This window comes from Cygnus olor, chromosome 7 (genome assembly GCF_009769625.2).
Source record: "Cygnus olor isolate bCygOlo1 chromosome 7, bCygOlo1.pri.v2, whole genome shotgun sequence".
In the NCBI taxonomy this organism is placed as follows: Eukaryota; Metazoa; Chordata; class Aves; order Anseriformes; family Anatidae; genus Cygnus; species Cygnus olor.
Window position 1 is genome coordinate 24,190,141 of NC_049175.1, and position 25,003 is coordinate 24,215,143.

The 25,003-nt window shown below is 55.6% G+C and overlaps 1 long non-coding RNA gene across 2 annotated transcripts; it reads right to left on the reverse strand.

Moving 5' to 3' along the window:
* Positions 1 to 10,787: 10,787 nt before the first annotated feature.
* On the reverse strand, positions 10,788 to 17,832 carry LOC121073465. 2 transcript variants are annotated; one of them, XR_005821735.1, is made up of 4 exons: positions 17,738 to 17,832; positions 14,044 to 14,218; positions 12,890 to 13,377; positions 10,788 to 11,997 (listed from the first exon to the last, which is right to left on the reverse strand). It is a non-coding gene; the product is annotated as an uncharacterized LOC121073465 (long non-coding RNA). The 2 variants fall into 2 exon arrangements; XR_005821734.1 differs by having other exon boundaries at positions 12,890 to 13,799.
* Between the last annotated feature and the right edge of the window lie 7,171 nt (positions 17,833 to 25,003).

The window sequence follows — 25,003 nt, forward strand, 5'->3', positions numbered from 1 at the left end:
TTCCTACTTGATGCTTCATTATTGTGATTGCTCTTTATTGATTGACAGAGCTGCTTTTGCAACACCCAGGACCCTTGGAGAGTCGCAAGCTGCAACCCCAGTCCTGCTCTTGCACACGGGCACTGCTCCCACAGAGCCTGGTGGAGCTGCATATCCAGTGGGACAGGGGGAGAGACTTCCCTTTCCTCCCCAAAGGGTAGGTGGGGAGATTTGGAGCTGGTTTCTCTGCCAGAGAGCCTAGCACAGAGCTGGTCCCACGGGCAGGCTCTGTGCCACATGTGGCACAGACGGCCATGAGGATGCAAGAGGCTGCCACCAGGAGCATTATTAATAAAAGGTTTTTCTCTGTGCAACAAGGGCAGGGTGTGGCTCAAGGATCGCTGCACAGAGGCACATCACTACATCAGTGCCACAGGCCCTGGCAGGATCTTTGCCAAAAAAAAATAAAAAATAAAAAATATATGTATAATCTCAAAAATGTCCCTGCTTCCTCCAAACCCCTGCCATGGGATACATTTTTCCTGCTGGCCTCGTATGGTTGCAGCTTTCCAGTCGTGTTCACAGGGGCACCACCACATCAGCCACATGAAATCAAGCCCTGGTGCCAACCTTCAAACCTGCCCCTGCCCTGCAGACAGGTACAGGGCAGCAAGCACCACCCCAGAGACCCTGCCCCTAGTACCTGTGAGCAGCTTTCAGCTCCTGCCTCTTCTGGGAGCTCAGGAATGGATGGATGGATGGATGGATGGATGGATGGATGGATGGATGGATGGATGGATGGGCAGGAAACCCTAGCTGTGGGCAAGACCCTGACCTCTCTCCTGCCCCAGGACCCCATGTATAGGTGCACTATCAGACTGAGAGGCTGGACACAGAGCTGGGCTGCAAATGCGCGAGGTCCCAGCCTGTTCATGACAGTCCATGGCAGGATGAGCATCTCAGCTCTGCTCACACTCAGGGGATTTAAAGCCCAGGGAAACAGTCAGGGGGGTCAGAGCAGCAGACTGAAGACTTCCCAAGAGCAAACCCTTTTTCCCACTCCGAACTTCTTGCTACACACGCAAACCCAATTAAGCACAGTGCAACGGTCAGGGCTTGTTACTATTAGGGCTTGGCTGGTTTCATTCTTGGCTGCCAGGAGGCAGGGACTGAGGTGGAGGCAGCGAAACCACACAGCGTAGCGAAACGCTGGCACTCTTCCTGCTCCCTCTTGGTAGGATTTAGGAGGACAAGAGATCCCAGCAGCCAGATCACTCAAGGTGGTCTGCAAGATGGGTTTGCCTGCCCTGGGTCTTCAATCACACCCGAGGATACTTTCTTCTCCCGACTTACTGAAGACACATTGCTCAGAAAGCAGGAGACAAAATGCAGCTGTCAGAATACAGCTCTCAGCCGTGAGGCATGGGGCAGTGAGACGGGCTGCTGCTTGTTATCCCTGCCCTGCCTCGCCGACGGACACGGGGACGATGCGGAGAGCCACTGCCAGGCAGCGGGCAGATCTCAGGGAGCTGAGCCGTAAGGAAAAACAGCCCAAAAGGATCACTTGTGAAGGTGAGGGGAGCATTAGCTATTAACCCACTGCAGACACTGATTAGAGGGATGCTATCCTATGGATTGCACTCAAGGTTTTCTAGCCATGCTAGGAACAACAATATTTCATAACCGAGGGGTTTCCAGTGCTATTTCCAAGCATTTTGAATTTTAAAGCAAACCTTTTCCCCTCCTTCCTGCAGGAAGGGAGCTGGTGCTCTGCCCCAGCAGCGCAAAGCCAGCCCTCTGCCAACAGCCTGGCACGGCTTGGGGCTCAGCACGAGCACAGGCTGGGCTTGCCTTGCCCTGGGTGAGCAAAGCATTTCAGCAAAGCACCGACAGGAAAGCTGGGGCCACAGGCTGAGACATGCGTTTTCTTCCTGCCAGCTTCATTGCAGGGGGTAGGATCCATTCCCGATGGCAGCAGGGAACAGGGGTCGGCGTTTCCTGGCCTTCTCCGCAGGTGACAATGGGGACGAGGAGGTGTGTGCCGGCAGGGAGGAGAGAGTGCTTCGTGCTGGTGTGGGCAGTGCCCCAGCCCCTTGCCCCAGTCACCAGCTTACATCTCCCCAGCCAACTAATCCGGGGTATTTGCATCGCAGAGCAGATTATCCAGAGCCGAGCCACCTCCCTCTGTGGGGTCACAGTGCCTCCAAGGGTCAGCCCTCGGCCCAGCAGTGCTGGGAAGTGAAGGGGCAAACAAAGGCCTTGCTGCACAAGGCTGCCATGTGCTCCTGGAGCAGACACACGTCCCAGGCTAGCCTAAGCTGGAGGTGTCACCCTGCCACCCCTGCCCATGGAGGGTCATTCCCAGGAGGAGATGGCACAGCCCTCCATCCCCAAACCCATTTTGCTGTGCACCCTTCTGAGCACCTCCCAGCAGAGGGAAACACCAGCACAGGATCCGTGTGACGGCAATAATCTGCATGAGCCTGCTGATGGGTGCTGTCACCCTGCTTCTCTCCAGGGAGCCAGGGCAGTTCTTGGCCCTGTCAGGGTGCACGGGGGAGCCCCAGGCACAGAGCGCACATGCAAGGGGCCGTGGCAGCTGCCAGACCTTTGTGCCCAGGCTGCCCAGCAGCTTCGCATCCAGGAGCTCTTCCCTGTGGTGAGAGCAGCTTTGAGTTGCGCCCTGCAGCCCTGGCTTCTTGGAAGGGTTATTCCCTTTGTCTCCTTCCCTTTTTTTCCAGATCCAACTTAAAACAGAGATCGAGATGACTCGCAGCGAGCAAAGATCCCATGACTGTTTCCCCAAGAGCCAGGATATTAGTCCTTGTATCCTGGCCATATTCCAGCTCGGGAAATTACCTTCTGCCTCCCTAAATACCCCCTGTGGTTTCAATTGGATACAGGCTTCTTCGCTCTCCTGCTGAAACTGCTGCGCAGGGTTGCTGCGCGCGGTTAAGCAGCTGCTGCAGGAGATGGGTGATGGGGTGCACCTCAGGGTGCTGCACCCAGGGCTGCTCCCAGCCCCAAACTGGGCTCCCCTCACACGTCTGCCCCTGAAAACTCTTGCCCCAGGCTCAGGCCCCTCTTTGCCCCCTTTGTGCTGCAGATCCACGACAAGCACGGAGCAAGATGGATTTTGGTTTGGTTTACAGCATCTCCAGAGCAGTTGGTTGGACACCACGCACTTGCTCTCCTTGCAAGCACATTTAGTCACAGGTCCCCTCTCCCTTTTGCATGTTTGTGGGATAACTCTGGACTTTCAGCCACTGCAGGACTTGTCCTTGTAGGAGGAGCTGCAGTGGCCCCACATGGGATGCGCTGTGCCGCTACACTCGCAGTGTGGTCTCCTGCAGCAAGAGGCCACAGCGCAGAGAGAGCCCTGCTCTGCCCTAAATCCTAAGCCTGGGGCTCAGCCCATGGCGGGACCCCCTTTACATGGCCTTGTGCCAGGGAAGGTGCCACCACATCCATCTGCAGAGCATCACCCAGCGCTGCCGCGGCAGAGCAAATCCCAGCAGCGAGCAACCCTGGCACAGGAATCAAATCCTGGAGGTCTCCAGGCTGAAATTGTTCAACCTCGAGTTAAAAATGCAACAATGTTGAGCAGCCGGAGTTTTCGTTGTGCTTGTTGCCAGAATCTATACAAGCAAATTACTTTGCTGTCAGGAATACAACAGGAGACAGAGAGAGAAATCCCCTTCCCGGGCACTCTGGAGACATACCCAGAGTATTCGGAGTAATGCAGCCATCGCGCTGACATCCCCTGACATCTGGGGAATGCAAAAAAAAAACAGACTGGAAAACCTTTAAAGTCATTTAGTAGATGTGATTTGTGGATAAAATATAATATACAGTGAAAGATGGGGACAAAATGGCCTTTAATGGAGTGTCTTGGAGGAAATCTTGCGCGTTTGTGCATGTGTGTGAAGGGGAGGTGTTTATACGCACAGACACATGCTTTTAAGCACATGTCTAAATCTGTAAAACATTATTCCTATGTGTGCGCATGTATAAATGTACCCATATGGCATTCCTCAGGGGTCTGCCCATAGTTTATCCCATCACACGGCCACGTCCTGCTGCCGCACACGCTTTTGGAGGGGGACAGGCAGCAGGATCCTCTCTCCTCTCCAGCAAACACCACGCACCCCGAAAGCAGGCGCCCTCGCCCCATCTGGGGTGCCATAAGCGAGGGGAGCTCTGGCAGCTGCCTCCCGGCCCTGCTCCACTGTGCAGAGCTGTTCGGGTTTAAAGTGGGAGCTAGAGGGGAGGCTTATTTTAGCAGCAAGTTGTTTTCATGGCGTGCTTCGTCGAAGCAGAGGCGGGCTCGTTTAAAGGGAAACCCCCTGCGCGCGGGTCCAGGCACGGGGCTAATTTTAGAAGCCGGAATATCCTGGCGCAGTGACAGGGGACTCGAGGGGACTGTGCAAAGTGGTCGCCAGCAGAAACAGGGCACGGGTCTGGCCGTGTATGGGCTGCTGCTGAGGGCCCAGGTGGGTGCGCTGCCCCGGCCAGCTCGCTTCTCCGTGCCTCAGTTTCCCCACCCCCAGGTGGGGATGCTGCTTCCGCATGAGGCCACCGGAATGGTCACGTCCCGGTTGCAGACGGCAACTAGAAAAGAGAAGTTCATTTCAGTCTCTTAGAAAAGGTAAAAGGGAATCTGGGTGAGCTGTGTTTGTTTGGTGTTTTTTTTTTTAAGTGCTTTTTGCAGTTCAAAGAGTGTGAGAGTTTGCAGGGAGGATGCCAGCAACAGGCCAGGCTCAGAACCAGCCTGTGGCTTTTAACTCAGCATCTGCAGGCTCAGGATCGGGGTGCAGCCTTATCCCAGCTACTCCTGCAGCCTTGCCCTGCTGCTCCAAGCGCTGCAAAACCCAGGGATAAGCTGCCTGCACGCCCTCCCTGCAGCCTGCCAGCCTGCTGAGCTATAAGCTAATCCTACCCCGAGCTGATCTATAACTAATTCACTTACAACACAATTGCAATATCGATTCTCAAACTGCTTTGCAGACAGTGCTGAAATACGTGCGTGTGTGTGAGTGTGTGCGCGCAGCGGGGACGAGGGAGCCGGCTGACAAAAAGCCGCGGCACGGGGAGGGCACGGGTCAGTGCCCGCGCTTCGGGGGGAGATCGGAGGGTGCTGCTGGGGGGAGGCAGCCAGAGCTCCCCTCTGGAAACACCGCTGCCAAGGGCTGTGGCTGGCTGCAGAGAGATGGAATGCTCCTTTCCATCAGGGCATCCTATGGACACTACGCATCCACCCTCGCTGTGAAGCAAACCCAGTCCCGCACTCACCTATAGCCACAGGAATCACTGCAGCGTGGGCAGGCTTGGGGCTGGGCATCGGCGTTTGGAGGAGAAGCACAGGAGCAAAGAGCTGGGTCACAGCTAATGGGGAGGTGAGGCCACGCTCCCAGCATGAGCTGGGCTTACCTGGGGAGGCAGCCACCACCGCAGCTCCTGCTCTGTCCCTGGAGGATGGGGCAGCTCGCCCCAGCACCGCCGGTGCCCGCTTTCTGCTGCACCCAGAGCCCCACGGACTGACAGTGCTTTGGGGCACAGAGGGGCCCCAGGAGGGTGTATCTGCAGCCAGTCTTGCTCCTGTCAGCCTGGTTTGGCTACAAACAGCCTGGTTTGGGCTACAAAGCCCATCACAGACTGGACACAGTGATCTTGGTACCTTCCTAAGCCCTGGGGCGAGCACAAAGCACTCCCCGAAGGCAGCAAGAAAAGCCCCCTGCTCCGGTCAGTGGTCTCCGAGAGCAGCTCTTCACCCAGGGAGCCGTGTCTGAAAGGTTGATTTATGCAGCACAAAGGAAGGACGACATATTTAATGATGAATGGAAATGTCGTATCGATCCCAGGGACAGGCTGTGTCACACGCGGGCTGTCGCAGCAACTACCGAGCGGCTGGGGCAGTCGATACGGGGAGCAGGCTGTGCACCCGGGCAGCATCAGCAAGCCAGGATAGGAAACTGGAGGAACCTCCTAAACTGCGAAGCAAAGAGGATGTCCAAGGACTTTCCAACACCCAACAGCACGGTTAGCATTTCCAGGGTGTTTGCGGGCATGAAGGCACACCTTTGGAAAAGGGACCCCACAACTGTGTGGGGTGACCCCAAAGGGATTTGGGGGGCTGCCGTCATCCCCCTGCCCTGCTGCAGCCGTGAGGGTCTGTCGCGTTGCTGTAGCAAAGGCTCAGCTCAGCTGGAGGAAAGTTCCACTTGGGCAGAGCACAGCAGAGGGGAAAAGTGATCTTAAACTGGCAAAAATAGAGCATCAGCCTCATATAATTTCTCTGAAAACAAGATTTATTGAAGTTCTGTCTGTGGAAATCACTGTAGTGTGGTACATTCAACGCATGGGTTCGATCACTGACTCGTACCCTACTACATTTTTCATTAGGAAAAATATTGGCTGGGAAAGTTTGACCTCATAATCTCTGCATTTTAAACAATAACTAAGGAAAACAAAAGTGACGGGCTAAGGCAATCTCTTCCACCTCAGCACTCTGCTAGGCAGGAGCCAGGACCTGAAGCTGGCTGCCCTGGACCAGAGCTGCCTGCTGTGACACCTCCAGACCTGGGGGACATCGGCCACATCTACCCAAGGGGTTTCCAGCATGGCACAGAGCTCACCGGTATGTGCTGGAGGACAAAGCCACACAGGCTGTGAGCTCAGGACAAGGAGGGTTTGCAAAAAAGAATGGCAACGTTTCAGAAAACTGGGCTCCGTTCCCAGCGTAATCTGGGCCCCTGAGCATGCCCAAGCAGGGACGGTCTCAACTGCAGGGCAAATCAGAGATAACCCTCATCTGAGCCTCGACTTCTTGCCTTTCTGTAACCAGATCTCCCCAGGCTGCAGGCAGCACGGGGTCGGGCAGACGGACAGATTTCCATCCAGGAGAGCTGTGGTGTCCACCTGCAGTGCAGCCAAGGTGTCCCTGCCACCCGCCAGGGCTGGCTGGAGCCTCGTGCTCCACGGCGGCCCCTTTCAAATTAATTCCTGTTTTACGGTCTAAATAAATTAACCTCCATCGATTAGAGGTTCCCGGTGCTTTTAATGTCAGTGTCATAATCAGGCGCCAGAATGGATTTGCCTTTCTAAATCATAGCTCCAAAAGGCTCTGAACGTGATGCTCTCGCTGCCTGATGTGCGCCAGGCAGAGCGGCGAGGCTGGGGGTCCCGAGCTCACCAACAGCCTGCCCCTCACAGCCAGCTCTGGGCCTCTCCCTGGGCTCTGTCCGTGCCTCCCACCACCTGAACTCCTCGGCCACCAGCTTTCCAGGGAGGTTTTCTGTCTCCTGCTTTATCGCTGCAGATCTCGGGACCCTTTCTGACCATTCATCTGACACCGGGCAGAGAATTCCTCTCCACCCCCTCTCCCGCGCTCAGCATCTCCCCTGCAACTTGGTCCAAGACCCTCGGTTTGATTTCCAAGTTCTGACACAGCCATTAGTTACGAAGAGCGATTAGTTTGGTTGTTGTCGTTAAGTCATTTTTTAAATGGCTCCAGGCGGCATTAGAGAACAAAGAAACAAAATACCCGTGAAAAGAGTTAATCACAAATTACTAATTATTCCCCCCCTCCCTTTGTGCTTCTTCCTCCCCAAATCATGAAATATTATCCCCATGAAGAAAGGAAAAGGTCTGTCCATCCGTGAGCCCTTCACGGATTTTATACACCTAATTCATCAAATGAGAAACACTTCCTGATTGTCCGGGATTATTTGGAGAGGGGAGCTCCTGACCCCCGACCCCTCCGCCGAGAGCCACGGCGAAGGGCGAAGGCTCTGATTTACGTGTCCCCAGCCCCGGGGAGGGGACCATGCAGCCCCCCAACCCCTGCCAGCCCCCTCCGCCCGGGGGGACCCCAGCTCCCGTGACTCCAAACGTTTCTGAACCCACTCGGATTTTATGGGGCCGCCGATTTCAAATGCGCCGAGCGCTTTGAACAAGGCGCTGTGCATGCTGTTTGGGTTTTCATCTTTATTTACAGTGAGGTCCTTTATTCCCCTTTCCAGCCGAGAGGTACGTGACACAAGACAGGTCTTGAGCTCAGAGGGACAATCTGGAAGGCATGGGGCTCTGCGGATTTTGCTGGGAAGGAAAACCTGGGGGTGGCAAGGGCTGAGTGCTCCAAGGCGCACAGCGACACCCGTTGCTCCCAGGTGTGGATCCACCAGAATCCACTTGTTAAAAATCCCCAGGTCACTCCGAGTGGAGGTGGCTACCTGGGAAAGCACTGTTGAAATAGTGACTCCTGCAAATGTCCTAATTCCCTGCTTGCCCTGTTCTCATGGAAAGCACCAGTGGTGCCAAAAGAGACACAACTGTGATTGTGCCAGAGCAGAAACCACTGATGAGGAGTCTGGATGCAGATAAACCCAGATAATAATGGGGATAATATTTCAGACCCTTTGTCACCCCTTAATCTCTTCCTCTTTGGCTCTTCCCGTTCCCCACTGAGCCTCACTCCTCACATGAACAAAAGTGTTCCTGTTCCCAAGCTCCCATCAGAACATCCCTCCAAGCCTTGAAGATGCTCAGGGTTCAGCTGCAGACCCACACCTAAATACTGAAGATATTCTTATAAACACGCAAAAGCAAAATCAGAGGACTTGAATGCCTCCAGGAGACCCAAGCTCCAGATCTGCACAGCAGAAGGCAGCAGTAACTGTAGGACCACTGCGTGGTGGGAAGCTTGGACATGCAGGTACATAAATCCCCACCTCGAGGTATTTTTGCAGCCCGTAGGAATGGCTCCCATCACAGAGATGCTCTGAGCTGCACCACAACCTCTTCAACAGGCTCCAGCTTTGCCCTTTGCATGTTTAAAACCCTCTGACCTTCTCTGCACACGTTCAGAAGGACATCCTACTTTGAGTGGCAATGAACCTACTTGTCAAAGGACAAGCAAACAAACCCTATCCCCCAGACCTGGGAGGTGAGTTTGGGAGCAGCGTGCCCCTGGGCTAACCGCTGCGTTTCCCAGGGCAGAAAGAGCCAGTCCTGTTTGCCTAAATCTGAAAGTGATGCAAGAAGGGGACCATAAGGGAGTATGGAAATGCATTTGAATCAATAGGATGAAGTTAACAGGATCAAGAACAAATAAAATGAATCAAATGGGATAAAAATGCCAGAGGCAACGCTAGACTCGGCTGTGCCCCAGGGATCCCTGCTAGAGGAGCAGCGCAGCCAAGTTCAGCCTCGCCCGTTCCTTCCTGGCTTTTTAAAGCTTGGTGGATTTAGGAGCTTTGGGTAGGATTTTTTTTTTTTCTATCTGTCAATGATGTCTCAATTGAAATAATGTGTGAGATTCTTGGGTTTGCTCCACACCCACCTGGCACGGCTCAGGGCCCGGCTTCTATTAATGGCAGCTTCCCGTGACCCAGCAGCGCTGCTTTGGCTAGCGGGGTATCCAGAGAGGTGCCTACATGTGAGGTTTGGGTGATGAATTTAAAGCAGCCATGTTTGCAGACCAGTTCCGATGTTTATGTGACAGCCTCTGTCCTGATTCAACAAGCATGCTGACAGCCAGGCTTTGCTCCAAGCATGTGCTTAAATCTCTTTGGCTATCGAGGGCTTTATGCCTGTGCTTTAAGTAAAGCAGGTGCTTTGTGGATCGCGTCCTGCATCCTCTTAGCAGGGTCACCATCTTCCCGCGGTCCCTCGAAGATAGCAGGGAGAGGCTGTGGAAGAGACACTCGGGTATTTGCTAGCTCCTTTCCCAACAGTTCCCGCTGTGACTGCTCCTGCCTGGCTCCCACACAACCAAAACATGAAAATAAAACAAAGAGAAAAAGCATGCAGATATGTTGCAAAGCATCTTTTCTCCCTACCAGCTCCCCAGGCACCTCACCAGCGGGTGTGGGTTCTGCCTCTCATCAAAGCACAGACCTGATTCACCTTGTTTTATGGGTAACAGGGGTCTTCAGGAGCCAGAACAGCCCCTGGACCCCGCTCATCAGTGGGTGAGTTTAGGGACCCCGGGTACCCCAGCTCCTGGAGCATCCCTCTGATGTCCTGCCCCATGCCAGGATCTGGCCCTGCACTGGAACCTGACTCCAAGGTTCGCATTCCCATCCTCCCCAACCCAGCCCAAAGCTGTCACACACTTGGTCGGAAACATGACCCTCGGGGGGGAGGGAGGGCAGCACCCCGCTCCCCACCTCTGCTAATTCACAGTGCCCTCAGGGAGCAGCCCCTCATCCCACCGCCTGGGCTTTGCCACCCAGCTCCCGATCCAAGGCTGGTTTTTGCTTAGCTTAGGGGACTGGATGAGTGCGCCGCCCGAGGCGAGATGGCTGCAGGCCATCTGCTAAAATAGTTGCTTGTCATCATCTCCTTTGTCCGGGCTGCAGGCTGGCATGACCTGTCCCCTCTGCTCCCTCTGAGATCCTTTTACACCCAGCCTTTGAAGGACTGACAGGCAGCAGGACCTTGATCTTTCCTTTCGTCCTCTTCCCCCTGCTTCTCTCCCTTTCCTCTGCCACCTGCTCTGGCTGTTTTCTCCCCGTTCCTTTTGGGAGCTCTTCCTCTCCCTTCCCCATTGTCCCTTTTCTCCCTCTGTGGGTCCTCTCCCTGTCACCCTGGGTGGTTGTAGACCCCTAGATTAGTTGGGGTGCCCACCCAAACCACCACCACACTCCCCCAAAGAGGGACAGGCTCCAGTGGGACGTGTAGGTTTGCGTGGGTCTCAGTGCAGACCCAGCAGTGACCACAGCCCAGGGAGAGGACATCCTCCAGCACCCTCACCCAGAAGTTCCCACCTCTTCAAGCCCCAGGGTGGGTGGATCGTGTGGCCCCCCCTGGGGATCATGCGGCTCTCCCAGGGATCATGTGCCCCCCCCGAGAGGCTGATCAAAGCAGCCCCTTCACCCTGGCACGGGGCTGTGCCGAAGCCTCTCTCCGCAGCAGGTTGCCCCAGCAGTCAGGTGGCCAGCGTGGCTGAGCAATTCCTCCCAGGTCAAGGACCTGGCATGGTGGGGATGTCACTTACACCCAGACGTGGATGGCACAGGCCAGCTGGGGGGGGGGGGTGGTAACTCATCCTGGAGTGCTGAGCCCCTTCCCGAGGTGCTGTGCTCCTGTTCCAGGGGTGCCTGCTGGGTTTGAACCAGGAGCTGCTGCACGTGATGGTGGCCACGCTGGCTCTGACCTCTCCTGGGCTCTGAGCCCCATGCCAGGCCCTGACGCCCGTTGTGTCTAATGGGAACACATTGCTTTCCAGTGAGAAACGAGTTGTTGCTCTGAGAATAATTGCCCCGTAATGCCAGCTGCAGGGACCAGAGCATGCATTTCCATGAGGTTACGCTCCTTCCAATCCATCTGCTGTCCCTGTGTCGAGCTTGGATGTCTCCCCTTCTGCCCCGCTCTCCTCTCAGCTTTCAGAGAGGCCCTGGATGCGCATTGAGCCCTTCTGCCACCACCTCCACCACCCCACAAAGAGATGAAATCTCCTTACAGTCATGGCAGAGCCTTATCATGCTCAACGCTTGCAGGGAGGGGACGGCAGCCACCGTCCCACCCTGCTCCTGTGCCCTTCCCACATGGCACGGCCACGCAGGGACATCCAGAAGGCGAACACACAGCGCGGGGCCAGACTGGCAGCAGCGAACAGGGCAGCTCCAGCCCTCCGCAGGTGCAGGGCTTCACGGGCAATACAGCTGCACACTCATCTCTCTTACATGCTGGTCCCGTTTTCCCATGTCTCTGCCTTTTTATCCTTGGTGCTTTTGCCTGACGGGTGCCCGGTGAGCAGCGATGCGCTGCCATTTCCAACAGCACCAGCACCACAACAGGTGCCAGCACAGCGAGGGCTGCAGCCTGGTGGGCTGCTGGGACCAAGCCCCAGCGAGGGGTGAGCCCAGGGCACAGCACACAGCAAAACCGAGGGCGGACGGCTGCAGCAAGGCGAGGAAGGGGCTGATTTACACCCCTGCCATTTCCATGCTGCTTCGTTCCAGCAGAGCTGAAGTGCCGGTTGTTCCTGTACTGGGCCCATCACGGTGCGAGATCCTGCCAAAGCATGAGAGGGATGTGCGGTGGAAAGCGTATCAGGGGTGGTATTGTCTACACGCAAATGCTCAACTTTATGTACTTTTAACTAGAGGTGTAACAGATGGTTGCATCTCGGTCCAAGCAGCGGAGAGCCATGCCCATTCCGGCTGGAGCCAATCAATCCCGCCACCCTGGGGAAAACGGCAAGCTGGGTTTGGAAGCGCGGCTGCCAGCAAGCCAGAGGAAGGCTCCACACAGGCGAACGTGGGCCGCTGCCATGCGAAACCAGGGAAACGGGATGCAAAACCAGGGAAATGGGATGCAAAACCACGCAGGCATCCAGCAAAGCGCCGCTGGCCTTCGTGCGCTCACCTCCCCTGTCCGGCTGCTGCTTGCGCTGGCATGGGGAGGGGAAGGCGAAGGGGTTTGCTGGGGAGGGGAGGGCACTTTTGGGGAGATGGGAGGGATGCTGCTCCCCTCCCGTGTGGTGGTGCCGGGAAAGGGGCTGCCTGAGCTGCTCTGCCCTGCTCAGCACCCCCAGCTCAGCCCATGACAGACATGGGGCGGGGGGACACCAGCATGGGCAGGACCCGCCCCAGGCCCTACAAATGGCGTCTGCTGTTGGTGTCTGGGGAACTTCGGGGCTGAAGGAAGAAGATGTAGAGGTGTCTAAGTCTGGTTAATTCGGGGACATAGTGTAGGGTTTGGGGTATAGGGAGCTGGCACATGGACTGAGATTATTCAGTTCTGCTTATGGGAAACGGGGCCCAGAGCTTACAGTCAAGAGATTTTACCATAACAGCCTTCAGCATAACCAAGAGCAGGAAAAAGAGCCCAAGAAGTAAAGAAACATCACGCCGTCCCTGTTTCTCAGGCTCACTGGCTGAAATGATGGCAGATAGTCACTCACCTCTGGGGCAGGCGTCACGTTTTCCAACAGGACCGAATTATCCTCATCGTGTGAAGGGCTGGATACATCCACGGTTTCTGCCAGCTCTTCCAGACCCACGTTGTGGGGTGAAATACCTGCACCACACCCTCCCCATGCATTCTTTATATGAAAAGAGAAGGAAAGACAGACTACCAGAGGAACAATTTCCCTGTGCCAGTCACCTCCTGCCAGGGAACCTGCAAGGCTGAAGCACCACGGGACCAGATGCAGCCGAGCCCATGAGTGGTTTGAGAGGTGCTCAGCAGACACCCGGGTCTGGGAGGTGTCCCAGGGGATGCAGACTCAGGGGCTGCGTGTTACAGCAGTGCAGAGCATCAGATCGTGAACTGCAATGGGAGGTCGCAGGGAAGGCAGCGATTTTGTTTAATGGCTTCTGGAGACTGAGGGATTTGGGAAAATCACTAGAATTGCAGGTCCTGGTGGGAAATCCATGCTCCGTTTCAGTGCTGTCAACACCAAGCAGCCAAAAGAGCAGGGAGATAGGTTCAAAATCATGTCTGTTTTATCCTTGTTGCCTGCCCTGGGTGGTTTGACCACAAGCATCAGCTCATCTTCAAGGGTACCTCTCTCCCCACAAAACGTGGGTTAGAAAACCCATCCATGACCACCGAGCTGTCCCCAAGGTTTTGAGCAAAACATGAACAACTTCCAAAAATGCATCAAAGCAGTGAGGCTGGGTGGCCCAAGGAGCCTCCCCAGCAGGGCACAGGGCAGCTCAAGGCTGAAATCTTGAGGACTGCTCATGGGGAGACACCTGCATCAAGGACTTATTCCTGCCCACCCCTAACACCTCTCAGCAGCCCTAAAGTTGCACGGCTGAGATGGAAACGCTTCCCAGCAAGCAGGCAGGGAGACGGCAGGCAGCCTTCTGCAATTAAAATGAAGTATTTCAAGCAAATCTGCCTCACTCCTCACTCCTGTCATATACCAAAGCCCTGAGATTGCCTCTCCAGAGGCTCCCTCCCAAGCCTGGCAGGGTTGGTGTCCCCCACAGTGCCATCGAGCCTTTCCCATCACCTCCATGAGGATGGGGGCTCCAGCCTCTTCTGAAGACCCCTTCTCCCTCCCCCCTGCACCTCCTCCTCCTCTCTCATTGTCACATCCACAGGTACCTCTCAGCAGATGTCTGTGATGCTTTTGTAAAATGTTCCCACCTCCCAGAGCCTATGCAGCTCTCTCCCCACAGGTGCTTTTGTCTGGGAAATGCAATATCACAAAGCGATGGCTCTGACTGCAGACATCTCCTCCTCCAGCTCCTCTCCCTACCTGACAGGCAGGGCACCACACCTAGAGACACCAAGAAATGCCTTGGGGAGGCTGAGGACACTTGTCCTTACATATCTGCCATCATTATTCCCAAGGCATAGTAATTTTTTAACAGCAGCACCTAGAAGTCCCTTGGATATTTCACTTTACACCTGCAAAGCCCTCCCAGCCCTGGAAACGTGGGTACCTGAAGGAGCCACACCTGGCTGAGCAAAGCAGCAAGCCCAGACCCACTCGGGTCCATCCTAGGAGAGCATGTGAGAGCCTCAAACTCCCTCTGTGCTTTGCCCTGGCTCCTCAGGAAACCCTGGAGATTTTGGCCAGCTAGGATGAGCTTTTTTCCTTCTTTCCATCAGCTTCTCGACTGGCTGCTCAGCCCTGAATTACAGGAGATGCACTCCCCCTGGGTTAGCTCCGTGCTTCCAGAGTTTAGGAATATTTTAGGAATTTAGGAAAATTAGGAATATTAGGAATACCAAGGACTATGGACATCTGTGCTGTCAGGCTAGGGAGGGGGCGAGCAGGGATTAACCGTGTGTTGCCTCTTCCTGAAGAAGTGCGAACCGAGTGAAGTTGTCTGGTGGCAGGCTCATAACAAATGAAAGGAAGATCTTATCTGCATAGCTTGTAGATCAGCCGTGAAACTCATTGCCCCGGGATATTGTGGATGCCAAAAGATTATATGGGTTGAACAAGTGGTTAGACACGTTCGTGGAGGAGCAATCTATCTGGGGCTGTAAAACACCCAAGTATCACTTCTCAGGAATCTCTGAACCACAGACTGCTGGGGGCTGATGAGGTATCCCAGGGAAGCACGCCATATACTCGCTAGGGTATGCATTCTAATAATATAATGCACTAATATAATGGCAATAATACACTCTGTAATTGGGTTTTTCCCTCCCTAAGCACACCCTTCCACCAGCCACGGCTGGATTCAGGGTATAGGGCCAGGCAGACCTTGGCCAGACCCCATATGGCCTCCCCCAGCCTCTCTACACGGCGCTGGCACGGATCAGTACCACGCCGACTGTCATTAGCGCTCCTGCAAGCACACACCGAGCTGCCTCGGTGCTCTTTAAATGAGACAGGTAAAAATAAAACCTCTGATCCTGAGAGGGTTCGTCAACCTCATTCTGCATCGCAAAGCCCTGCCCATGCAGGGGAAAAGCCTGGCGTTGGGCTGCGTGTGACTGAGCTCTGCCTCTGCAAACAGATCTGCCCATCAATCTGCCAGCCGCTGTTGTCTCCGGGTGCGGGTGTCTGCACCTTTCCTGGAAAGTTCTCCATTAGGGAAAAAACAATCTGGAAGTGGCTTTTTCCTTTCTCAGGAATAGGTTCTTTCCCGTCACTCACCTACCAAAATCCCTGCCTCCGAAGGTGATCTGGGGATGGGGCTGGATCACGCCCCTCCTGTACCAGGGGGAAGTTTGGGGAAGGAAGAGCAAAACTTCTTCATCCAAATACATCTGATAAAAAACAGGGAAGAGCAATGCTGGAAATATGCTAAGTAAGCAAAAATCTGGCTACCCAGAAGTTTTCCATGAGGCATCAGGAAATCTCTAAATTGCCATGAGTGCCTTATTTAGTGGTGTGCGCACTTTTTGTCCACACAAGTTCCAGTCACTGCAGCCATCAAACATTTTTTAATAGGAGCATTAACTTAAGAATAGCTAACAGTAATATTCCTAGCTGTGTGGAAACAGCATTTTATTAAATGCTTCACACAGATTTTGTATAATAAAGATGAATATATTATATCCTCTGCCTCCCCCAGAGTGAAACAATAATAGGAAAATAAAAAAAAAAAAGCCAATAAAGTGAAACATAAATAGAACATAATGGGACTAGTAGCGAACTGAACTGACTATATAACATCTGCTATTGTTTGCCTGGCAAACGCAAACAAGGGTAGAAACCAAGAAAGATTTTAACAGCCCTAACCTCTTCCCCCCTCTGCCGCAAGAAAGCAGTGCTGATATCCAAAGCAAATCTATTTCAGAGCTGATAGAACAGCACAAGGCACGACTTGCAAATTCATCCTTAACCAAATGTGTCAAAATTCCCTCGGCTCCCGTGCACCGGGCAATTTTCACAAGCCTTTTGACGCCAGCCAGTTTACGTGCGGAAACGTTCCTGGGTCTGGAGGGTTCTCGATGCAAACATTCACTCATTTAAAAACTCGGGGGTTTTTTTGCCATGTATTTGCCCCTTGCTGCTCTCCGGTTTCCAGAGCCCGGTCACCCCGTCAGCTGAGCAGAAACAAAGCCATGTGAGCCGGGCAACAAATCGTGCCAATTGAAGAGGTACAGAAAGAGGCGACATTTATGGGCAAGGCCTCAGCTGGCTCCCGTATATCATAACCGGGGAGCGCTTGCCTGCATCCAGGACCTTTGTAGAAATTGGGAGAGCTACGGGATCAAACTGTGAGCAGAGCAGGGAGAAAATAAAAGGAAAAGAAAGGAAGGATTTCTGCCCAGCAGCTCCTTCGTGGGTAGCAATCTGGCCAGCTCACAGGTGCTGGGAACCCAAGGCTTAGCATCTGCAGAATTCAGTCTCTGTTTGTGACCAAACTTAAATCATAGGCATCCTGATACCAGACAGATAACAGAACTGGCTGGAAGCTGGGGGAAGGAGAGAAGAGCTAAATGCCTATAAAAGTCATTTTCTCTTTTATTTGTTATCTTCCTTGTAATGATCACACCATGTTTCCTAGCTATTTTTGCAGTAAGTTGTATGCCAGTCTCAGGAGGCCCCTGGATGACTTATTATTAACGATGTCTTCTTATTATGGATGGTGATTTATTATCAGAATGATTATATTTGTACCGGGTATGCCGTTCTGCTGCCAGCACAAAGCTCTTACCATCTTCAGCGCAAAAGGTCGTGTTCCTGCAGCACTATGTGCCCAGCTCTGAAACTCTGAGCTAGTGGGGCTGCAGATTACGCACACGCACGGGGCAAAAGGGCAAAGACCAAAGAAATGAGGAGCCCTGCTGCACCCACAGCACTGCAACTGCTCCACAGCTGGGGGACACTTGGGCACTCCACCAGGTTTTGCTCCTCCTCATCCTCTCCTGCATCCCCTCTGAGGACTGAGGTCACCATGTAAGGATCTGTATATATCTAAAAAAAAACCACATTGCTGCAATCTGTAGCTTGCATTACCAGTCGACAAGTGTTTAACCTTAGGAAATTGGAGTCACTTTTTTTACCCTGCTTGCCTTGGACGTCTCACACTGCAATGCTCCCAGCAGCTCTAACACGCAGGGGCCTTTTGACGCCAGCCTCTTGGCTGACACGAAAAGAAGCCGCAGGAGCAGGTAGACGGCTTTCTAAGCCGAAAAATACAGGATTTAGGAGCAGGAGAGGGGCTGCTCCTGGCAAATCGCCCCGGGGGTTGGGCCAGCCCCGCGCCCCAGCCGCGCACCCTCTGCGCTCCCCGTCCTCCCTCTAGCGGCTGCTCCCAGCCTCCTCCCCGCGGGTCCCCTGCTCTAGGGCTCCCTTTGCAGCCTCTCTCACAGCCCCTTCGAGACTCACCTCCACTCACACGGGTCTTTCCCGAGGCCTCAGACCCTCCCCGAGGTGAGATGTAAGGGCAGGGTGATGCCCACCCCAGCCCTTCCCCATGCACATCCCCAGCTGCATCACTTTTGGGGCCTCCCTTTATGGGTTTCACTCCCCCTCGTTAGCTCTTCCTCGGGACACCGGTGGGTCCTCATTAAGGTGTAGGACTATCAGATGCGGGGATCCTGACTGCTTGTCGTATGGAGGCAGAATCCGGGCCCACGTGTTGCTGCGTATTTGGCGTTAGCCAAGGTCTTCTTTCCGCACCTGTACAAAGCAGCAGAACTAAGTAGACCCCGAGGAGATTTCAAGCAGAAAAATGGGAGAAATCTTGAGACTGTTCACTACACATGCTTTACTAAGTGCCCAGGAAAAAAAAGAAAAAAGAAAAAAAAAAATCCCAGGCAGTGAAGTTCCACCATTCCAAGTCATCGTTCATCAGCTGGAAAAGAGCCCTGGGTCTCAGGCAGGAGGACGTGGGAATTTGGTGCCATGAGATGTCACAAAGTGACCAGGACAGAGATTGGCTGGACCCTGGCAAGCGCAGAGATAGAATCACTAAAGACGAGGCACTTTTGTAGTGATGTTAAGCCTCAGTGTTCAGAGTTTGAGTCATTTCCTGAAAAGCAGGAGTTAGGGAAATGCCTAATAGCAAAGAGATTTTTTCGCCCCAGCCTGCTTCAGGAAGCTCTTCCCTCTCTCTCGTCCTCATACCAGCAGGCAGCAGTGGAGCCAGGAGGCAGCCCGAGCTGACAGCGATGGGTACAGAAAGCTGACAGCAGCTCTCAGGCAGCACGGAAATGCCAGCCACCAGCACAGGATGCTGAACGCGCCCGTCGAAGGGGCCGTGCCTGGGCTGAGGAACGCAGCTGAGGCTCCTGGGGCAGAAAGCAGAATAAAATATACCAAGGTACAAAGCATCCCACCAGAGGTGTCTGTCCTGACCGCGGCCAAGCTGGGGAAAGGCAGGTCTGAGATGGGCCTGAGGCAGGATGCAGGGAGCTGCTGGCACTAGAGTGGGGTGCAGCAGAGCCCTGCATCCACAGCGAGGGCTGGGAGAGGGTTGGGGACCACCTTGGGAACCCCTTAAGACCCCTTATGGTCTGGTCCCGAGGGGGGCAAGGAGAGCAAGCCTAACACGAAGGGCTTTTAGCGACAGTCAAGTTTTAATTCCCAGCAGCACTCGTACCACTGGAAGGAAGAGGTGAATCCTGCCCGAAGGAAACCCCACGGGCACAGCCTGGCTCTCCCTTTGCCCCCCGGGCAGGTAAAGGGAAGCCGCCTCTGGGCACAGCCGATCCATCGCTCCATCAGGGCCTCTGTATCCAAACCCCAGAGCTTCAGGGGGTGAGTGCCTCCCCTGGGAACCATCCCCAACATGTCCCATCAGTGTCCCAGGGGAGACGGGGGACCAGGGTGCAGAGCACCCACGGGGGTGGTGGTGCCTGTGCTGGGGGAGCCCGCAGGGGTCCTACAAGGTTGGATGGGGTAGGATGCAGAAAAGGATGGATGGAGAAATGGGGAAAAAAATAAGAAGGGAAGGAGAGAGTGAGAGAGGGAGGAGCAGCCTCGCAGCACAGAAAGTTGGAAGAGATCACGGCCAAACTCCAGCAGTGCCTCCCGCTCCACATCTTGATACTGCTTTTGCAAGGGAAATATTAGTTTTTAATTAATTTTCTCACTTTGGTTGCTGGAAGAGGAGGAGGGAGGGGGATCACCTTCAAAAAAGAAATACAAATAACTGCTTTAACAGGAAACTTTTGCTGCTGTAATTTATTGGAAGGCAAAATGAGCTCCGATTACATTATCCACCCGCACTGTGCCGGCAATGCGTACTTCGGATATTGCGCTATAATCCAATGACTGCTCCTGAATTATTAACACCAAGTTGTTATTAGAAGAAGTTGCCTGGCTTATTTCTGCCATTCTCCCCCCCACTCCCTTTATTAAGTTTCAATTGATTCCCCACACCTCCTCCTGCCCCCCAAAAATGAGCCTTCGCCTCCCCAGCTCCTTCAGAGCTGCCACACGTTACTTGCATTTGGCAGCCTGGTGAATTATTCACGCGTGCCGGGAGCGGAGGAGATATTACAGGTCTCGGAGGAGCCAGCACGGCTCGGCTGTCATATCCCTGTGTGGATGTCCCCCTTGTCCCCCCCCCCGTCCAGTAAAGTTTTGTCCAGAGTGAAGTTTTTGGGCAGGGGACATCCTGCGAGCATCCCCTGTGCGCTCCTCGCCCCCGTTTGCTCCCTAACCCAGCCTTGTCTCTCCCGGGATGGAGAAGGGGCACGGAGGGCCCGGGAGCTGCCAAATCTCTGCCGCCCACAGAGCCTGGCATGGCCGGGAGGCCTGAAATGCCCCCGGTGGCTCCGTGCCACCTCCCTGCCCGCCTCCGGCCTCCCTCCTCCTCCTCCTCCTCCTCCTCCTCCGCGGGGGTCCTGCAAATGGCGCTTCTCAAAGTGTTTAAAAATAAAATAAAATAAAATAAAATAAAATAAAATAAAATAAATCAAGTTCTCGCCTCTCTCCAACCTGGGACGGGCACGTCCCGGCTGTTCTTTCCCGGGAGCCCACGTCCAGCTGCGTTTCTGGGACTAGAAATTAAAATTCTGGAGTTTAACAGGCTAAAAAATGCATCGAGCCGCAGGCACTCACACCTCCATTTCGGGAGTCCCCGCGGTGGCTGCAGAAGGGTCCGTCCCTGTCCCTGTCCCTGTCCCCACCAGCCTAATCTGGGGACGTCAAAGTCCCCCGAGCCTGGCTGCCCTCTGCAGCGGCTCGGAGGGGCTCTGCACCCCCCCGGGAACACCGAAAGCCCCCGGGCGGGTCCCCCGGCATGCTTAGGGACCACCCGGCCTTTGGGATGGGGAAACCCTCGGGAGTTTAGTTTGTGCTTGGGACCGACTTACTGGGGGGGTCCCCCTTTTTCCTTCCATCCAGACCCCAGGCACCCTCCTCCAGGAGCATCCCCCTTACATCGGGGCTCCCCCAAATTCGTTGCCCTTCCCCGGCCTCCCCGACGGCGGCAGGCTGTACGGGCACAGCTGGGGGGGGGGCAAGCCAGGGAAAAACAAATTGTCCCCTTGGGCTGGGGGGGGGGGTGCGATCCTCCATCCCCACCGGCCCCGGTGCCGCTGGCTGTCCCCGGGAGTTTGCTCGCAAACGAAAAAGCGGGGGCTGCCCCCCGCTGCCCCGGGTTCAGCCGTGGTTTTGGGGCGGTGGGTTTCGTGTGTCCCCCCCACCCCCCCCCCCCAGGGATAAAAGGGGGGCTCGGGCAGGGCCTCGCCGTGCCTCCGCCGCTTCCCCGCATCCCCGTTGCCCGGGGCCCTGGGGAAAATCCCGGTTTCGCTCTTTTTTGGTTGAGGGGGGAGGGTTTTTGGGGAGGTGCGCTCCCCGCCCGCCCTCCCTGCCCCTGGCCCCGTTTCCCCGGCCGGGTGCGGGCGCCTGGGTCAGGTTTATTTTTGGTGCGGCGAAGTTATTTGTTATTTTTTTCCCCCGCAAGGGAACGGCTTGCGAGGGGAGGAAGGAGAGGGACGCAGCTCCAAAACGACCTCCGGAGATCGGCTCTGGCGGGGGGCCTCTGCCCAGCACCGCGGGGCTCCCCGGGGCCCCCCCGGACCCTCCCCGGCAGCGCCGGGACCCGGCGGGCGCCCAGGCGGGGGCGGTTGTTTGCCGGGGGGAGCAAGGAGCCCGTCGGAGGAGAGGAAGGAGGACACCTGTGGCCACCCACGGGGGACGTGGGGACATTTACCGGCTGCTCCGCGAGGGAAGAGGAAGGGGACCTCCGGGCTCTCTCCGCCTGCGCGCACTCGCGACCCCAAATCTGGGGAAAGGGGGGGGGGGGGGCTTTAAGACAAAACCGAGTTAGTTGCCGGGCTCCCCCCGTGCGGGATGCTGTGCCAGGCCCCTGAGCTCGCCGGCAGCTGGAGGGCACGGAGTCCGCTCCTCTCCGAGCCTCTCCCGGGGAGCCGCAACGTGTTTAGGGCACTTCAAGCAGGCAGACATAACTGGGAGCCATGCACGGCTCAGCTATGCCGGGGAAGGAGGTGTCATTTGTACGCAGTTACTTTGGTGATCAACACTTGAATGATTTATGCCGCCTGCTTTAATTCTATTCCTGTGACATTTTCCTGGACAAAAGCGGGGCCGCACGCAGCCAAACCCGAGCGGCCCCCGGGCTGCCTGCGGGGGGGGGAAAAAAGGGGGAAGGACGGTGCCACCACCCCAAAATACGGCTCTGGGGGCGGCGGGGGGAGACGCCTCCAAAGCTGCCCCCCGTAGCCGGAGGGTTTCTTCACGCCCCCAGGTAAGCTTCGGGTTCAGCGGGGATTTTCTGCGGGAAAGGCCGCTGCTTCGCCCGCTTTTCTTCCCCGGTGGAAGGCGGGGACCCTGCGCGACATTTCCCCGACGGCTCCAGGACCCCCTCCTCCAGCCCTCAGTGCCGCCGTTCCCCCCTCTTTGGGTCCGGCCCCAAACTTTTCTGCGTGCCCCAAGGGGGAATGGGTGCCGGGTCCCCCCTCACAGGAGCTGGAGCTGGTAAACACGGGGTGAAACGCTCCGAATGAGGGCGGTTTTTCCCCCAAACGAACCCAAAACTGGGAGAGAAGAGCCGACGGCTGGGCGGGCAGGAGAAGAGCCCGGCAGGACGCGAAGTTTGGTGGAGGAGTCAGGATCCGACCCCGGGCTGCTCCCGGTGCCCCCTGCTCCCCGGGGCCCTCCGAGGACGGGGAGATGCGATGGGACCCGCCGCGGGGCACCGAGGGTCTCGAATTCGGGGCCGGATGCCAAGAGGGCTGCCAAAACAAAACAAAACAAAACAAAACAAAACAAAACAAAAATGAAGCATCGGAGGGTGCGGAAAGGGGATGCTGTGCTTTTTCCCTGAGCCAGGGCAGGGGCGACCCAGCCTGCCCCTCCTTTTAGTTTTACCCCCTCCCCCCCCCCCCCCCCCCCGGAGCGCAGATATATAGGGTGTCGATATAGGGGATGGATGCGCGGGGAGCGAGTTGCAGCGAGCGCAAAGCGCAGGAAACAAACCCAAACGCACCAAAGGCGCCAGCGAGCGGCCCAGAGCACGGCGGAGCGGGGTCAGGCGACCCCCCCGGGGACAACCACAGAGCCCCCTTCCGTCTCGGCCCCCCCGGCTGCCCTCTTTCTCAGCGATGCGATATTTTGAGGGTAGCGGGGAGAAGGGCAGGCGCCAGGCCTGGAGCCACCCGTGCCGGGACTGAGCCCCGCATCGTTGCCACGGACCGGGCGAGGCAAACGAAAAAGCCCCCCCCCTGGCCCGGGGAGCCTGTCCTGGGGGTGCTGCTCGCCCCCCCCGCCCCCCCCCCCCCCCCGGGCTGTGCCCGCTTTGGTTCCCTTGGGAACCAAAAAGCACTGGGGGCACGGAGACCCCTGACCCCCCTTCAGGAGAGGAGACGCTTTCTGGAGGGGCTACGGGAGAAACCCAAAATCTTTGCGGCTCTTTGCCGTCCTTAGCACAGTTTCCCCCCCTGCCCTGAACGGAGGGGACTGCTCTCGGGGTGGGGGGGCGCAAGTTGCGCCCCCGCGCTGCGATCCGCGCTGCGGGGAGGGCGAGCAGCCTGCAGCCTCGGCGCATCCCAAAACGCTCGGCCAACCTGCCCCAAGTCTCACCCAGGAACTGGATTTTTTTTTTGTTTTTCCCCCGTTCTTTCTTTCTTTTTCTTCTTCCTTTTTTTTTTTTTTTTTTTTTTTTTTAATCTTATTTCTGTAATTATAACACCAGCATCCCCGGCTGAGTCCTCAATAAAACCCGGATCCTGACATAAAACGCCACGCTGGAAAATAATGCGAGGGGACACAAGGGAGAGGAGGAAAGTCTCTAATTGGTTAAAATATGTTTAAATCACTTCATAAAACCCAAGCAAAGCGAAGCAAATAATCCACCTAGCAAAGCAAAGATGCCCGGCGATTTAGAATCAGTGTAATACGCTCCCCCCCGACCGGCTCCCCCCAGCTCCTCGCAGTATTTGATATGATGAATAACCCAATATAGGCCTTTAAAAATAGGTCACTGCATAAAGAGACTCCCAGAGAGCTATAAAAAATGGGAAGAGGGCGCTTTAAGGAGAGAAGCCATTTGCTTCTTTTGTGCTTCTTTGGTACCTAGCGGCCTGGGAGCTGCCAGCCGCTCTCCTCCTGCCATTCGAGGTGAGGAAGGAAAAAGTTGGGGCCGGAGCCGGAGCCGAGCAGAGCCCCTCGGGTCCTCCCCGTCCAGCCGCGGGCCGGCTGCGGGCAGCCCGGCCGGGACCCCTCGCCCACGGAGCCAGGCACGACCCCCCCCCCCCGGCCCCGGGCTTTGTCTCCGGCCCCGGTCCGGATTAGAAGGGGCGATTCTCTCCCCCACTGCGTGTCCCGGGTTGATTTTCCCCGAGGGTGTGGGCGCCGAGCCCTGCAGCACCCCGCGCCCCCCCCCCCCCCCCCCGCCCCCTTCCAACTCCCGAGCCACCCGAGGGCTGGCACGGGAAGGCCTGGGGCTGGAATCCGGCCCTCTGTGCCCGGGGAGGCCGAGCCGAGCCAAACCGAGCCGAGCCGAGCCGAGCCGGGCCGGGCCCACCGCAGCCCCCGCGAACACCGACCCCCGGCGGCAGCAACTTGGAGGGGGCCCGGCCCCGCAACCCCCCCGGCACAGGGCGCTGGGAAAGAGGAGCACGACAAATTCAGCGGCAATCTTCGGGTTTTATTCGAAAGGAAAGGTCTGCCTTACCTGGAAACACGCATCTCCCCTTCGTCCCCTCATTAAAACACCACACGGCTCCGGGTAGAGCCCGAGAGAGACATTTTAGATAAACTAGTAGCCGAAATTAAGAAGAGGGAGCAATAGAATAAAAAAATATATATCGGGAAAAAAATTGAAATAAAAAAGCCGAAAGAAAAAAAAAAAAAAAAAAAGAAAGAAAAAAGAAACCGCCGGATTTTTGTTTTGTTTTGTTTTCTCTTATTATTAATTTTCACTCTACTGTATTATCCTTATGCAATAAAGGCTGGTTTGTAATGTAATTTAAAAATATATATGTCCAAACAAATAGCAGGGCCAGAATATGACAAGTGCATTCAGCATTATAATTCAACTGGGCTCCACCTACATACCGCCTCCTAATTAATGGGTCTCCGAACTTGCAAAAGCCTGCATTGGACAGAGAGAGAGAGAGCGAGAGAGAGAGAGAGAGAGAGAGGGCGAAAAGTGTCATTGAAGATAATTGATTACCTCCC